Below are 15,255 nucleotides of genomic sequence, written 5' to 3' on the forward strand. Positions count from 1 at the left end.
GTGTATAGTAGTTTTGATTCATTGTTACGAATTGTAATGCGATTTATTTTCATAATGAATTAATTAATTAATGTTTTCACAGAAACAGACATTTGTGTTGGAATTAACAGGTGAGTGTTCTGAGGCAATGCTTACAATATCTCAAATATATTTAATGAACAAACTTTTCGTTTTGCAACTCAAGAAACATTTGATATGTTTGCCTTTTCGGCTACCAAAGCACTGCACTACAGCTCCTCCTCAACAACGGACAGATGAATGGACGTTTTTGTGACTTTGGCATTGAAGAATACACGTGTGCTTCAGTAAGCCACTTAAGTCTCTCACATTGAACGCAACAGTTATCATTTTCCAATTTTTACTTCATTAAAGGTTTCCTGTTTTTTTCTGTTCTGCTTTGTCCATTATCTCCACCCAGGTGTCCATGTTGACAGCACAGGATCTGGCAGCAGTTATGAAGTGTAACCAGTCCCCCAGCTCCACTGGTTCCAGACCAGTCTGGAAGCTTTTCCTCTCTAAGACCTCTGGGGTTTTGGATGCAGCTCTGGATCTTCTTGCCAACACGGTACAAAAAGTAGCTCTAACCAGACACTGAAAACAACTTTTATGGTGAAGACAGAATGAACAATCTCTAAAACGAATTAAAAGTAACACATCTGAATTCTGAAATTATTTAAATTTAAAGCTCATGTTTTTAATAATCTTAAAAAGATTTCCTAATGAAAAAAAAATGCTAATAAAAATTCCCTATTCACTGTCAGGCAAACAGTCTATCAAGATTTGAAAGAATATCTCTATTATAGAGCCAGAATCTTTATCTACTATTCCATACATTAAATATCCTCACGTAATATTAATGCAAATTTAATAATATTAAATATTGACCCATGTAATCCTTCTCCTAGTCCATGACCATGACTGGTCCATCAGCGTCTGTGGTTCTGGATGTGATTGGAGAGATGAGAGTGGCAATTCTGACTGCTGGATTTCCATAGACTTTTCTGTGCACCTTCATTCTTCCTGGGGGATGATTTTGATTTTGATGACTCCGTTGCCTTTTCTCTAGCTTCACCAATAAGCTAAGAAATAAGTATTTCTCATTCTGTGTTTGATTCACCAGTTTGAAGGAGTTTAGCCATCAGTTTGACAACATGACCTCACAGCAGCAGCATTTGGGCCTGAAGGAACTAATCCTCCCTTTCCTCTCCCGACCACAGCCAGGTACTGACTAACTGCAATATCTCAATAACAGTTTGGCTCTCATTTTCAAATGTATTTGCTAAATAAATATATTCCCATTCTATTCTCAATTAGAATGGGATATCTTTACTAGAAAATGTTTTGACTGGTATTTGCAGCCATTTTTCTGTTTGAATGCCTTAATACTTTGTTCTGATCTGTCCCCTACAACAGCAGTGCTTACTGGCTGCAGAACAACTTTGGGCCATTCTCAGCCCTTGTGTCTGTCAGAGAATTCCTGAATCTCAACCCAGGCTTGTCCCCTGTAAGACTTCATCGCTGCCACATAAAAAAAACTTCTAAAGAATGATTAGACCAAATAGTTACCTTATTATTATCAAATAAAATCCAGTGGTGGTGATAATCTTTTCTTGACTGTCTTTCTGTCCAGCTGGAGGCTGTAAGGCTCCTGTCTCCAAAGCAGAGTGCAGAACTTGTGGTGTTGCCTCTTCCTGCTGAGAAAGACGTTGTCATCAACGCAGTGTTTAACTCCCTGACTGCATCTCCAACTGGATTGGCTGAGTTTGTGTCCCACCTTGTTATGTTCTCTGGAACGGTAAAAAACATAAAGTAAAGATAATAGAAAATGTAACCATGCACATTAAGGTTTGAAATGACAACATATTTTTGCCACCTTTCAGGGAAACATTTCCTGCTCATCATACCAAATAATGTAAGTAGATCCATCAATATATAGTATTATGGTTTTTGAGGACAGGTAGATGTGATTTCATTCGTTATTATTGGCTGATGTTAACCCCTGACTTGTTGGGTCTCAGTTTCACCAGACTGGACCAGGCCATGCCTACTCTTCCTCAGAGTGTGGCATCATCCATCGCATACGTGAAGCTAACTTTAGCTCATCACGTTCCACCAGGTGAGATCTTCTATCTACATGACGTAAACATTGCCGTTACATTTACATTTTATTTGTATTGGTTATTTTGCTTTTCCATGGTGTTTTAGAAATGAACAAAATCCTAATATCTGCACTTTTCTTTTCTTAGGCTGCATCATATACAGTGGAGAGGTAGTTTTCAAATAATTGTAGTGGAGTAACAGTACAATATTTGCCTCTGAGATGTAAGTAAAAGTATAGACAATTGGAAATACTCCAGTAAAGTATAAGTACCTTCTAATTGTTCTTAAGTACAGTACTTTAGTAAATGTACTTAGTTACTTTACACCACTGGATATTTCATACCAGTGTATTGAAGGATATTTCTTTCTCTTCCACAGGGAAGTCATGTGGCTCTGCTGGGGAAATCTCCAACGGTCAGTTTGTGTACACCGGATCAAAGTTTGGAGACTCTGCTACAGGTGTCTGTGATGAAGGGTAAGAACATTATCTAACTATATATAATAAGAACTAGGGCTGGGACTCGATTAAAAACATTTATCAAATTAATTAGAGGCTTTGTAATGAATTAATCGAAATGAATCACATTTTAATCGCATATCAATATTTTACTTGAGAACAGGGAAAGGCAATTTTTTCATACGTCTTTTAAGTACATGTAAAAAAATAAAAGGCTTAAAAATACTAAAAAGAAGGAAAAACGTTGCGACGCTGAGGAGCGTGTACAGAAGCAGCCTTCCCCCTCCATTGGCGCTCCCATATAATGGGAATTCAATACCCATATAACAATGAATTCAATACCCATATAACAATGAATTCAATACCCATATAACAATGAATTCAATACCCATATAACAATGAATTCAATACCCATACTTCTAGCTTCACATGTGTACTTTTTATAGAATGTCATATCAGAAGACCGAGCATCGCAGTGTAAAGAATAGTTCTACCCTTCCATTCAGAGCTCTGTCTTGAAGGAGCAATGTCTGTCCCGGATAGCGCAAGCTCTGAAGCTCATATCCACCTCTGACTGAAAGGAGCCTTGCCTTTAGGGACAGTGTGTCAATAGGATTAATCTGTTGATTCGTTCTATCTTTAATCGAGTGTTGATTCCAAGTTCCTTGGAATCTATAAGCGAATAATACTTCCCCTCCCTACCGGCGTCTATAAGGTTTATGTGGCATCACTGACTGTACTCTTGCCTTGAAGACGGTCCGTGTCCGCCGGGATATGGCTCTTGTCTGGAAGGGTATAACTATTCTCTATTCTCTACGCTGCAAGGGTCTGTCTTCTGATGTGACAATTCTATAAAAAGCGCAAATGTGACGCTAGACTTCTGGTCATTAAATTTGTGCAATTATAATGCTCGGAGGAGGTTGGCCCCCAGACGTGCGGCACGCAAGCCTACCGAACTACTGGTGCCCACGAACCAGCCCCCAACTATGGGACAAATAGTACCACTGCCTAGTCTCGGAGGAGGTTGGCCCCCGGACGTGCGGCACGCAAGCCTACCGAACTACTGGTGCCCACGAACCAGCCCTCAACTATGGGTTAAATAGTACCACTGCCTAGTCTCGGAGGAGGTTGGCCCCCAGACGTGCGGCACGCAAGCCTACCGAACTACTGGTGCCCACGAACCAGCCCCCAACTATGGGTTAAATAGTACCACTGCCTAGTCTCGGAGGAGGTTGGCCCCCGGACGTGCGGCACGCAAGCCTACCGAACTACTGGTGCCCACGAACCAGCCCCCAACTATGGGACAAATAGTACCACGGCCTAGTCTCGGAGGAGGTTGGCCCCCGGACGTGCGGCACGCAAGCCTACCGAACTACTGGTGCCCACGAACTAGCCCCCAACTATGGGACAAATAGTACCCCTGCCTAGTCTCGGAGGAGGTTGGCCCCCGGACGTGCGGCATGCAAGCCTACCGAACTACTGGTGCCCACGAACCAGCCCCCAACTATGGGTTAAATAGTACCACTGCCTAGCCTCGGAGGAGGTTGGCCCCCGGACGTGCGGCACGCAAGCCTACCGAACTACTGGTGCCCACGAACCAGCCCCCAACTATGGGACAAATAGTACCACTGCCTAGTCTCGGAGGAGGTTGCCCCCCGGACGTACGGCACGCAAGCCTACCGAACTACTGGTGCCCACGAACCAGCCCCCAACTATGGGTAAAATAGTACCACTGCCTAGTCTCGGAGGATGTTGGCCCCCGGACGTGCGGCACGCAAGCCTACCGAACTACTGGTGCCCCAGCTGCACTGGTTCCAGACCAGTCTGGAAGCTGTTCCTCTCCAAGGCCTCTGGGGTGTTGGATGCAGCTCTTGATCTTCTAGCCAACACGGTACAAAAACTAGATCTAACCAGACACTGAAATAAAATGAAACTAAACTGCTAAGTGTTATGGCAAAGATAGAATGACCAATCACTGAAACTAATTAAAATGAACAATGATGACTGAGTTAGTACATCTCAGACCTACACATAATTACAGTCTATGTTTATAATTAGTAATTATAAAATGCACCAATGCAAAATAAAAATAAAAAATCAATTATTTCTGCCCAGAAGCTGTTATTTGTCCACATAAAGTCCACCCAGGTTTGGAATGAAAGTTCTCTATGAGCTCACCAAATGAGCTCACACGTAATGCACATTTAAATGAAATATTGACCCATGTAATCCTTCCCCTAGTCCATGACGATGACTGGTCCATCGGCGTCTGCGGTTCTGGATGTGATTGGAGAGCTGAGAGTGTCGATTCTGACTGATGAACAGTTGAGGGTCAGTGATGTCATTGGGAAGTGGTTCTCTGGACGTTTGAGAGGGTTCCTGTCATCTGCATCAGGAGAGTTTCTATACTGCCTCAGCAGCAGGAACCTCAGCTGTAACACATACCAGCAAGTGTAAGTATTGAGCTGGAGACTTCGGTCATCTGTATACCCTTTGACTGAATTTTCCCACCTGGGGCTATCATCTTTATGTGGATGTATTTCACATTTCATCTCCCATAATGGGGTGTTTGGGTGAAAAGCATAGTTAAGTCACAATGTTTTCAATTTATTTTCTTTTTTCTCGTGAGTAAAAAGTCATATAGTGAAGTTGAATTGAGTCCAAAGTAATGGGTAGTGTGGAAGAGAGCTGAAGAAGCGATAGGTAGGGTGGAACTGATGGAGTCAGGGGTGATTTGTGAGAGAAGGGTTCCAGAGTGAGAGGGAAGATGTGTACGGCTTGGAAATGGTGGCACTGATGAAAAGACAGGAGGCGGAACTAGAGGTGGCAAAATTGAGGATGCCAATGATTACATTGGAGGATTAGCCCAGGTTAGAAGGTTTTGGGATAAAGCAAGAGAGGCGAGGTTTGGATGTTTGTTTGGATATGTACGGAGGAGGGATGAGAGGTATATTGGGAGAAGGATGCTGAAGATGGAGCTGCCAGGCAAGAGGAGAAGAGGTAGACCAAAGATGAAGTTTATGAATGCGGAGGGAGACGACATGCAGGTGGCTAGAGTGACCAAGGAAGATGCCGAAAACAGAAGCAGATGGAAACAGATGATGTGGCGCACCCTGATGGGAATTGGCCGAAAAAAAAGAAAGAAGTGAAAACAAGTATTTTTCATTGTATTTTGATTTGATCCACAGATTGCAGGAGTTTAGCCATCAGTTCGACAACATGACCTCACATCAGCAGCAAGTGGTCCTGACGGAACTAATAATCCCTTTCCTGTCCCGACCACAGTCAGGACTAACTGCAATCTATCTATCTATTTTTACAATCTATTAAAATGTTATATTTTTTACAGGAAATATATTGACTGTATTTCCAGACACCTTTCAATGCCTTAATGTTTCATTCTGATCTGTCCCCTTCAGACCGAGGCCGTGTGTCCAACAGCAGTGTTTACTGGTTGGAGAACAACTTTGGTGCATCCTCAGGTCTTGTGTCTGTCAGTGAATTCCTGAATCTAAACCCAGGCTTCTCCCCTGTAAGACTTTAAAGTTGTTACATTACAAAGCAATGACGAATTATTAACTCCAAGAGATAATTACTTTTTAAATATAAAATAAAGTCCAGTGGTGGTGATCACGTTTTTCTTAACTTTCTTTCCATCTAGCTGGAGGCTGTAAGGCTCCTGTCTCCAAAGCAGAGTGCAGAATATGTGGTGTTGCCTCTTCTTCTTGAGAAAGGCGTTGTCATCCACGCAGTGTTTGACTATCTGTCCGAATCTCCAAAGGAGAGAGGATTGGCCGAGTTTGTGTCCCACCTTGTTATGTTCTCTGGAAAGGTAAAAACTGTGAAGTAATGATAGTAATATAAACTGTAACTATGCACATTTGGTTTAAAATCACAAACTCTTTTTGTCATTTTTCAGGGTGAAATTTCCTGCTTGTCGTACAAAATAATGTAAGTTATCTATCAGTATATTTTGTTTTTTGAAGACCAAGTAGAAATAATTTAAATCATTATTTTTGGCCTATGTTAACCCCAACTTGTTGGGTCTCAGTTTCACCAGACTGGACCTGGCCATGTTTACTCTTCCACCGAGTGTAGCATCATCCATCACATACAACAAGCTGACTTTGCTTCATCAAATTCCACCAGGTGAGATCTTCGACTGTATCTACCTGAGTTAAAAGTGATGTATCACTATGCTGTTATGTTCACATGTTATTAGCAGTGGTTATGTTTTTCCCATTGCATTTCAAAAATCAACAAAACTTTTTCTGTCTATACTTAGGCTGCAATCATCTACAGTGGAGAGGTAGGTACCTGAAATGATATTCACTTTTTAAAGTCTAATTGACTAAATGTCACCAAATTAAAAACATTTCACTCTTTCTTTCTTTCCCAAGTGCAATGTTACTTCAGCAAATGGTAAGTGTATAGTAGTTTTGATTCATTGTTATGAATTTTATTGTGATTTATTTTGTTAATGAATTAATTAATTAATATTTTCACAGAAACAGACATTTGTGTTGGAATTAACAGGTGAGTGTTCTGAGGCAATGCCTACAATATCTCAAATATATTTAATGAACAAACTTTTCGTTTTGCAACTCAAGAAACATTTGATATGTTTTCCTTTTCGGCTACCAAAGCACTGCACTACAGCTCCTCCTCAACAACGGACAGATGAATGGACGTTTTTGTGACTTTGGCATTGAAGAATACACGTGTGCTTCAGTAAGCCACTTAAGTCTCTCACATTGAACGCAACAGTTATCATTTTCCAATTTTTACTTCATTAAAGGTTTCCTGTTTTTTCTGTTCTGCTTTGTCCATTATCTCCACCCACGTGTCCATGTTGACAGCACAGGATCTGGCAGCAGTGATGAAGTGTAACCAGTCCCCCAGCTCCACTGGTTCCAGACCAGTCTGGAAGCTGTTCCTCTCTAAGACCTCTGGGGTGTTGGATGCAGCTCTGGATCTTCTTGCCAACATGGTACAAAAAGTAGCTCTAACCAGACACTGAAAACAACTTTTATGGTGAAGACAGAATGAACAATCTCTAAAACGAATTAAAAGTAACACATCTGAATTCTGAAATTATTTAAATTTAAAGCTCATGTTTTTAATAATCTTAAAAAGATTTGCTAATGAAAAAAAATGCTAATAAAAATTCCCTATTCACTGTCAGGCAAACAGTCTATCAAGATTTGAAAGAATATCTCTATTATAGAGCCAGAATCTTTATCTACTATTCCATACATTAAATATCCTCACGTAATATTAATGCAAATTTAATAATATTAAATATTGACCCATGTAATCCTTCCCCTAGTCCATGACCATGACTGGTCCATCAGCGTCTGTGGTTCTGGATGTGATTGGAGAGATGAGAGTGGCAATTCTGACTGCTGGATTTCCATAGACTTTTCTGTGCACCTTCATGGGGGATGATTTTGATTTTGATGACTCCGTTGCCTTTTCTCTAGCTTCACCAATAAGCTAAGAAATAAGTATTTCTCATTCTGTGTTTGATTCACCAGTTTGAAGGAGTTTAGCCATCAGTTTGACAACATGACCTCACAGCAGCAGCATTTGGGCCTGAAGGAACTAATCCTCCCTTTCCTCTCCCGACCACAGCCAGGTACTGACTAACTGCAATATCTCAATAACATTTTGGTTGTCATTTTCAAATGTATTTGCTAAATAAATATATTCCCATTCTATTCTCAATTAGAATGGGATATCTTTACTGGAAAATGTTTTGACTGGTATTTGCAGCCATTTTTCTGTTTGAATGCCTTAATACTTTGTTCTGATCTGTCCCCTACAACAGCAGTGCTTACTGGCTGCAGAACAACTTTGGGCCATTCTCAGCCCTTGTGTCTGTCAGAGAATTCCTGAATCTCAACCCAGGCTTGTCCCCTGTAAGACTTCATCGCTGCCACATAAAAAAAACTCTAAAGAATGATTAGACCAAATAGTTACCTTATTATTATCAAATAAAATCCAGTGGTGGTGATAATCTTTTCTTGACTGTCTTTCTGTCCAGCTGGAGGCTGTAAGGCTCCTGTCTCCAAAGCAGAGTGCAGAACTTGTGGTGTTGCCTCTTCCTGCTGAGAAAGACGTTGTCATCAACGCAGTGTTTGACTCCCTGACTGCATCTCCAACTGGATTGGCTGAGTTTGTGTCCCACCTTGTTATGTTCTCTGGAACGATAAAAAACATAAAGTAAAGATAATAGAAAATGTAACCATGCACATTAAGGTTTGAAATGACAACATATTTTTGCCAGTAAAGTAAAAGTAAAGACAATTGGAAATACTCCAGTAAAGTAAAAGTACCTTCTAATTGTACTTAAGTACAGTACTTTAGTAAAAGTACTTTACACCACTGGATATTTCATACCAGTGTATGAAGGATATTTCTTTCTCTTCCACAGGGAAGTCATGTGGCTCTGCTGGGGAAATCTCCAACGGTCAATTTGTGTACACCGGATCAAAGTTTGGAGACTCTGCTACATCTGCATCTGTGATGAAGGGTAAGAACATTATAAATATATAATAAGAACTAGGGCTGGGACTCGATTAAAAACATTTATCAAATTAATTAGAGGCTTTGTAATGAATTAATCACAATTAATCACATTTTAATCGCATATCAATATTTTACTTGAGAACAGGGAAAGGCAATTTTTTCATACGTCTTTTAAGTAAATGTAAAAAAATAAAAGGCTTGAAAATACTAAAAGAAGGAAAAACGTTGCGACGCTGAGGAGGAATAGCCAAAGTATAAAAGGTCATAATTATTATTGTGATGCTATATTAACACATTTTGCTGGGGACCCCCTGGAACCCCCTCCAGTACAACTGGGGGTCCCCGGACCCCACTTTGAGAACCAACGGCTTATGGGCTATGATGGGATGCCACCGGCGAACTGCAGAGCCTATTTCCAAGAGCTGGCTGGTGCAGATTTCTCCGTCTTCTCCAGTGCTCTCAGCTACAAACGTACTGCTCTGTTAAAACATGCCAGGACTTGCCTGGTGAGTTGAGAGTAACCAGTAACCACCGGACCCACACACATGAAACTATTACTGATAATGACAGTCAAATCCACTGACATTGGGTCTCAGGGAGAACATTGTACAGATGATCTTCAAACCTTCACATTATAACTAACATTATATCGTTATACAGGACAATATAGATAGCTTACAATCCAATTTCAATGCTGTGATACTAATAGTTCTGATGCCATTATTTTCATGAATGAAACGAAACCTTTAACCACTTCATTGACCAGAGTCCCCCAGGGGTCTATTTTAGGCCGCCTATTTTCTTCCCTGTACACAAAATCGATCTATGAGCTTGTAGATCTGCTATTTTCACAGATTTCATGTGCTTAAGTTTATTCATATTTTTTTCCCCTTTGTTTCTGTCTTAGGGTATAACAACCACAACCTTGACAGAGGATAACATCAGTTTTGGGTAACATGTGCTGTAAGATTGGTGCGGCTTATATTACGAATTCTCACTCATCCATCCTGGAGAATCTAAAGAACTGCCCAAATATCAACACAAATCGAGCGGCTGCCATGGAAACCCTCCTGTTGTCAGGGACAACGACATACGGGTAAGCAACGACAAGCACAGTTCAGTTATTAGCAGTGGTGGAAAAAGTATTCAAACTTTTTACTTACAATAAATAAAAGTATCAATACAGCAATGTAGAAACACTCTGTTACAAGTAAAAGTCCGGTAATCATAATTGACTTGAGTAAAAGTACAAAAGTATTGGCATCAAAATATACTTAAAGTACCAAAAGTAGTTCAAGTACTCATTATGCAGAATGTTTTTCAAGTCTATAAAATGCACAAAAATATTTTGAAAATAGCAGATCTACAAGCTCACAATGCGTTGCATCGCGACGCATTGTGAACTTGTTGATCAGCTATTTTCAAATAGGCGAAATGTATATAGGGCTGAAGTGGTTTTGTAATAATAATCAAAATCTACAAAGTAACTTGTGGCTAAAGTTTTCAAATAATAATGATTTATTATTTATATTTGCCTCTGAGATGTAGTGGAGTAGAAGTAAAAGTAAATATAAAATTGGAAATACTCCAGTAAAGTAAAAAATACCTCAGAATTGTACTTATGTACAGTACTTGAGTACATGCACTTAGTTAATTTACACCACTGATAATAAAATGCCCAAAATAGGGTCACCAGTCTGCCTGTGGGATTTAAAAATATTGAATAAGTGAAAAGTATCAACAAGAGCATACGACAAACAACTACATGGGATCCAATGGACAACAGGTTATTTTCCCCATTTGCTGAAAAGTAAGCTCCGACAATCTGAACGTTGATGATGTTTTTTGTTTTTCAATGACAACTGAAATACCGTATTAAATGTTTTTGTGCACCCAGAGATCCTGCAACATGGAATAGAGACACTTTGAACAACCTGGGTATTCTGCCACTGTACTTATCATCGACCTTCTACGATAAGTTTGATAAAGTGAGTAATAGATTGCCTTGGCTCTGTTAAAGGGATAGTTCACCCAAAAAAATACTTTATTTCTATCGATTAGTCAACCCATGGAGACGCATTCCTAAGCCAATAATTTGATGACCAGCGGTTCCGGTAGGAGACACAAAAGAGACTCTTTGTGTCTCCTACCGGAACCGCTGCCGGTCATCAAATGCCACTCCTATGAATTCAAGTCTCCATGGGGTGACTAATCGATAGGAAAAAAATGTCATTTTCGGGGTGAACTATCCCTTTAACATAATTTCCACTTTTCTGTTGCTTCGTGCATTTGGTCATGTCTGTCTGTTTGTCCATCACTTTTATTGAGATTGGCGTTTTCATTTTGCCCTAGCAGAAAACTAAGCGACAGTTCCTGAAGGCATTCCTTAGAGTCCTTAGGCGGGATGGAGTGAAGAGGTGGAAGAAGAGGAGAATGAAGAAAGCCATCAGGCATTCCATTAGGAACAGCAGGACAAAACCATGTCCTGCTGTCATCTCTCAGTGGAGTCAGTGGTTCCCAAACGTTTTGGCTCGAGACCAAAAGGATAAATGTGATGTCTCCCTGGGAACATAGCTTATTTACAAACGCACAACGTTGTGCACTTGTAGATGTAGATACGCTATGTTCACTACTTCTTAAAAGTATTATACATTTATGGAATTTCTTAAATTGTTTTCTTTTATTTATGACATTCCTTTGAAAGATGTTAGATTTTTCTTTTAATGTATGATTTTTCTTTCTTTTCACAATCTTTTGAAATATATATTTTTTTATTCATGTAGGAAATGAAAAATATATATATTTACTCGCGCCCCATGAAAATGCGTCCGCTCCTGACCCACTGTTGGGGAAACCCTTAGGGCGTTTCCGTGGGGTCCCTGGTCCCTGGACCCCACTTTGCGAACCACTGTCTTGGTGCATTTGTTTCCTTTGGTGACCTAACATACTGTAACCACTTTAAACCTGCCGTCCCTGTTTTGGGCTTGTCATCATAGGGGAGACATTTGTAAAATAATTTCAAGAAACGTTAAATAGCAAAAATAGCAGATCTGCAAGGTCACACGACCTGTATGAGCTTGTAGATCTGCTATTTTCGTAATTTTCTTTTTGTATAAAACCACTCATCCCATTAAACGCAGGAATTGCGTGTCTGTGTAAACCACTTAAACCATTCTTTTATACTTTGGATATTCAAAAATAGCAGATATAAAAGCTATGAGCTATTTTTGAAAAATCGTGAACATTTTAGCAAATCTTTGAATATACATATTTTTAAAGCATATTTTTTTTACTCAAATCTTTGCATCTGGGGGTCCCTGGAACAAAACATTTTCAGATGGGGGTCGGCAGCCAAATACATATAATTTTGGGGGTCCTTGACATGAAAAGGTTTGAGAACCACTGACATAGTAACATACGTTTTTCATAAAACTGTTAGGATTTAGAAGACGTTTTGTAGAATCGGAACCTCAGGCCTTAATGGGTTAAGCCAAAGGCCTTGGGCAGGTGGTTAACAACACCCACAATGTGTGTAACAAGCTGTCCTTCCCTGCCTCTTCTGCTCTGTCACAGCGACTGAATGCACGGTGGGACAAATCACACAGGTGACGATCGGCGACGAGACCTTCCCCTTCGACTACGACGACGAGACACAGTTCAACTCTTGCCTCAGCGCGACGACTGTGAAACACAACCTGGCCGCCATCTTGGACAAAGTGGACCAAGAGGAGTACGCCAGCATTGTTCTCACCAAGCTGCAAGAGGTGGGTCACTGAATATGAAGCAACATCCCCCCAAATGGACCAGTAAAGGTCCATGTTTTAGATTGTCTGAGTTCAATTAACCACTTTCAACCTGGCGTGCCTATTTTGGGCATGTCATTACAGGCAAAACTTAAAGGTAGGGTAAGTGATTTACTTTTGTTAAAATAAGTGTGAAATAGCTCTATATTCTGATAGTAATCATTGCTATAGAGTGTTTGTTCAGTAAAATGAGTCTCTATGTCTCTCCAGCTCTTTATTAAACAGAAAATGCATTTTCAGTACTCTCTCCTGATTGGCTTAAATGTTGTCACCTACCTGAAAATGTACATAATTCTGTTTACTAAAGAGCTGGAGAGACCCCTGTGACCAAACAAATGCTCTGTAGCAATTATTACTATCAGAATATAGTATGACGTTTTAACAAAAAAAAAAAAACATCATTTACCCTACCTTTAAAGATCTGCTAGATATTTTTGAAAATAGCACTACAAAATATATAATAAGGCTTAAGTGGTCAACAATTGGTATTTTCTTGTGCGCCTGGCTTATTTCATCCAATTAAATGATAACTTCATGAAGACATTTGGAAAGTCTGTTTCCAATGTATTTTGCATTGTATTCTTGCATGTGAGGCTGTTGTCCTTTTACCATAATATTTAATATTGTCTGACCACATTACCACCAAGATAAAAGTCTTGTAAACGTATTGCATGAATGAACAGGTATCGCAAATAAAGTGATTCCAGTTGCAGGTGTCCCGTCTAATATGTCTCTATCACTAATATGTCTCTATCCACTAATATGTCTCTATCCACAACGTCAGGCCTATGTCAGTGAGTCGTTCATCCCAGAAGAGAAAGTCCAGGAGCTGGGGCCTGCGTCACGCAACGCCACTACTGATGACATCAGCATGTGGAACATCACACAGATTGACACACTGTGTTCTTTAATGGACTCTTCAGATGGGGAGTGGGATTCAGCTCTGGTAAGTATACAAATGATCTTTGATTGATTGATGGTGTTATTGACAAATATACATGGGGGCGGCAGTGGCTCAGGAGGTAGAGCGTCTGTCTGTTTGTCTGTCTGGCTGTCTGGCTGTCTGGCTGTCTGTCTGGCTGGCAGGCTGGCTGGCAGGCAGTGTAATCAGTGTAAAAGTGAGAAAACATAATGCGTTGTGATTATATTTACACGTTTTTGCATGTGTGTTCGTAAATGTGTGCAGCGCAGTGGTGGAAAAAGTACTCAAATTGTTTACTTAAGTAAAAGTAACAGTACTGCAATATAAAAATACTCCGTTACAAGTAAAAGTCCAGAATTCAAAATGTACTTGAGTAAAAGTACAAAAGTATTGGCATCAAAATGTACTTAAAGTACCAAAAGTAAAAGTACAAAATACTTGAAAATAGCAGATCTACAAGCTCACAACGCGTCGCATCGCGAAGTTCATGTGTAAAGAGTTTTGTGCAAAGTACTCAAAAATCCCAGGAGGAGATAGATTTTAACTATTGCAGTTTTATGAAAATTATTCATCTGCCCCTAACACATACATGCAGACTCACAGAACTGTACTTAAGTACAATTTTGAGGTATGTTGGGGCCAACAAGGCCGTGGCCCAGTCTGTAAACCCTGCTTGCCCCTGTGTAGGGGCAACATCCGCCAGGGGAAAAAAGCAAAAAATCAACATAACAACATTAGCAGCCCCTCACCCTATTCTGTTGTAGCCAACCACAGCAAGTCGCCTTTGTTTTCAAAGGAGGCTCATTTGCAATCGGGGAATAGAGGGTATGCGCATGCTTAAAGTGAATGGCACATGGAGTGGCAAAGCGAGTGGCAAAGCAACATGCAAAGTGAGTTTAACATTGTTTAATGTTGTGTAATGCAATCAGATATGACTTTTCTGTTTGGATGCATGGGCTGTCAAGGCCAGAAAGTATTTTTTTGACACTCAGTAGGCATTCCTGCATAACTTCCGGGTTTGATAAAACCTGTGATCAGTGTTGCCATGTCTGCTTATTATAAGTGACTTTGGGCTTGTTTGTTTGCAAAGTGGCTTATTCTGGGCTTGTTTTCTGGGCTTGTTTCTAAACTGTAGTTGCTTATTTGGGCTTCCTTTCTAAATGTTATTTAAACCAGTGGTTCTCAAACATTTTCATATCAAAGACCCCCAAATTAATATTAATATGTATTTGACCACGGGCCCCCATCTGATAGCAGTATTTGATATCCCTTTGAGATTTATTTTAAAATGGCAGACTTTTTTTAATGTATAACTCAAGACGCTGGTATGGAACTCCTGGTTTACTAGGATGGGGTTCAATTCCCTGCGGTGTTTGCTGATTGCAGGTTGCTGTAGTCTGTTACGTTCCTTATGAAACTACTGTATCAAACTGCCATAACAA

General features: G+C 40.1%; 1 long non-coding RNA gene across 1 annotated transcript; it reads left to right on the top strand.

Annotated features, from left to right (window-relative positions):
• Window positions 1-10,105: 10,105 nt before the first annotated feature.
• On the top strand, window positions 10,106-11,474 carry LOC311053087. Its single transcript, XR_014601605.1, has 3 exons — window positions 10,106-10,184; window positions 10,986-11,076; window positions 11,444-11,474. It is a non-coding gene; the product is annotated as an uncharacterized lncRNA (long non-coding RNA).
• The last annotated feature ends 3,781 nt before the right edge of the window (window positions 11,475-15,255 follow it).

The sequence above is a fragment of the Gymnoscopelus microlampas genome, assembly GCF_963454915.1.
Source record: "Gymnoscopelus microlampas genome assembly, chromosome: 10".
Classification (NCBI taxonomy): domain Eukaryota; kingdom Metazoa; phylum Chordata; class Actinopteri; order Myctophiformes; family Myctophidae; genus Gymnoscopelus; species Gymnoscopelus microlampas.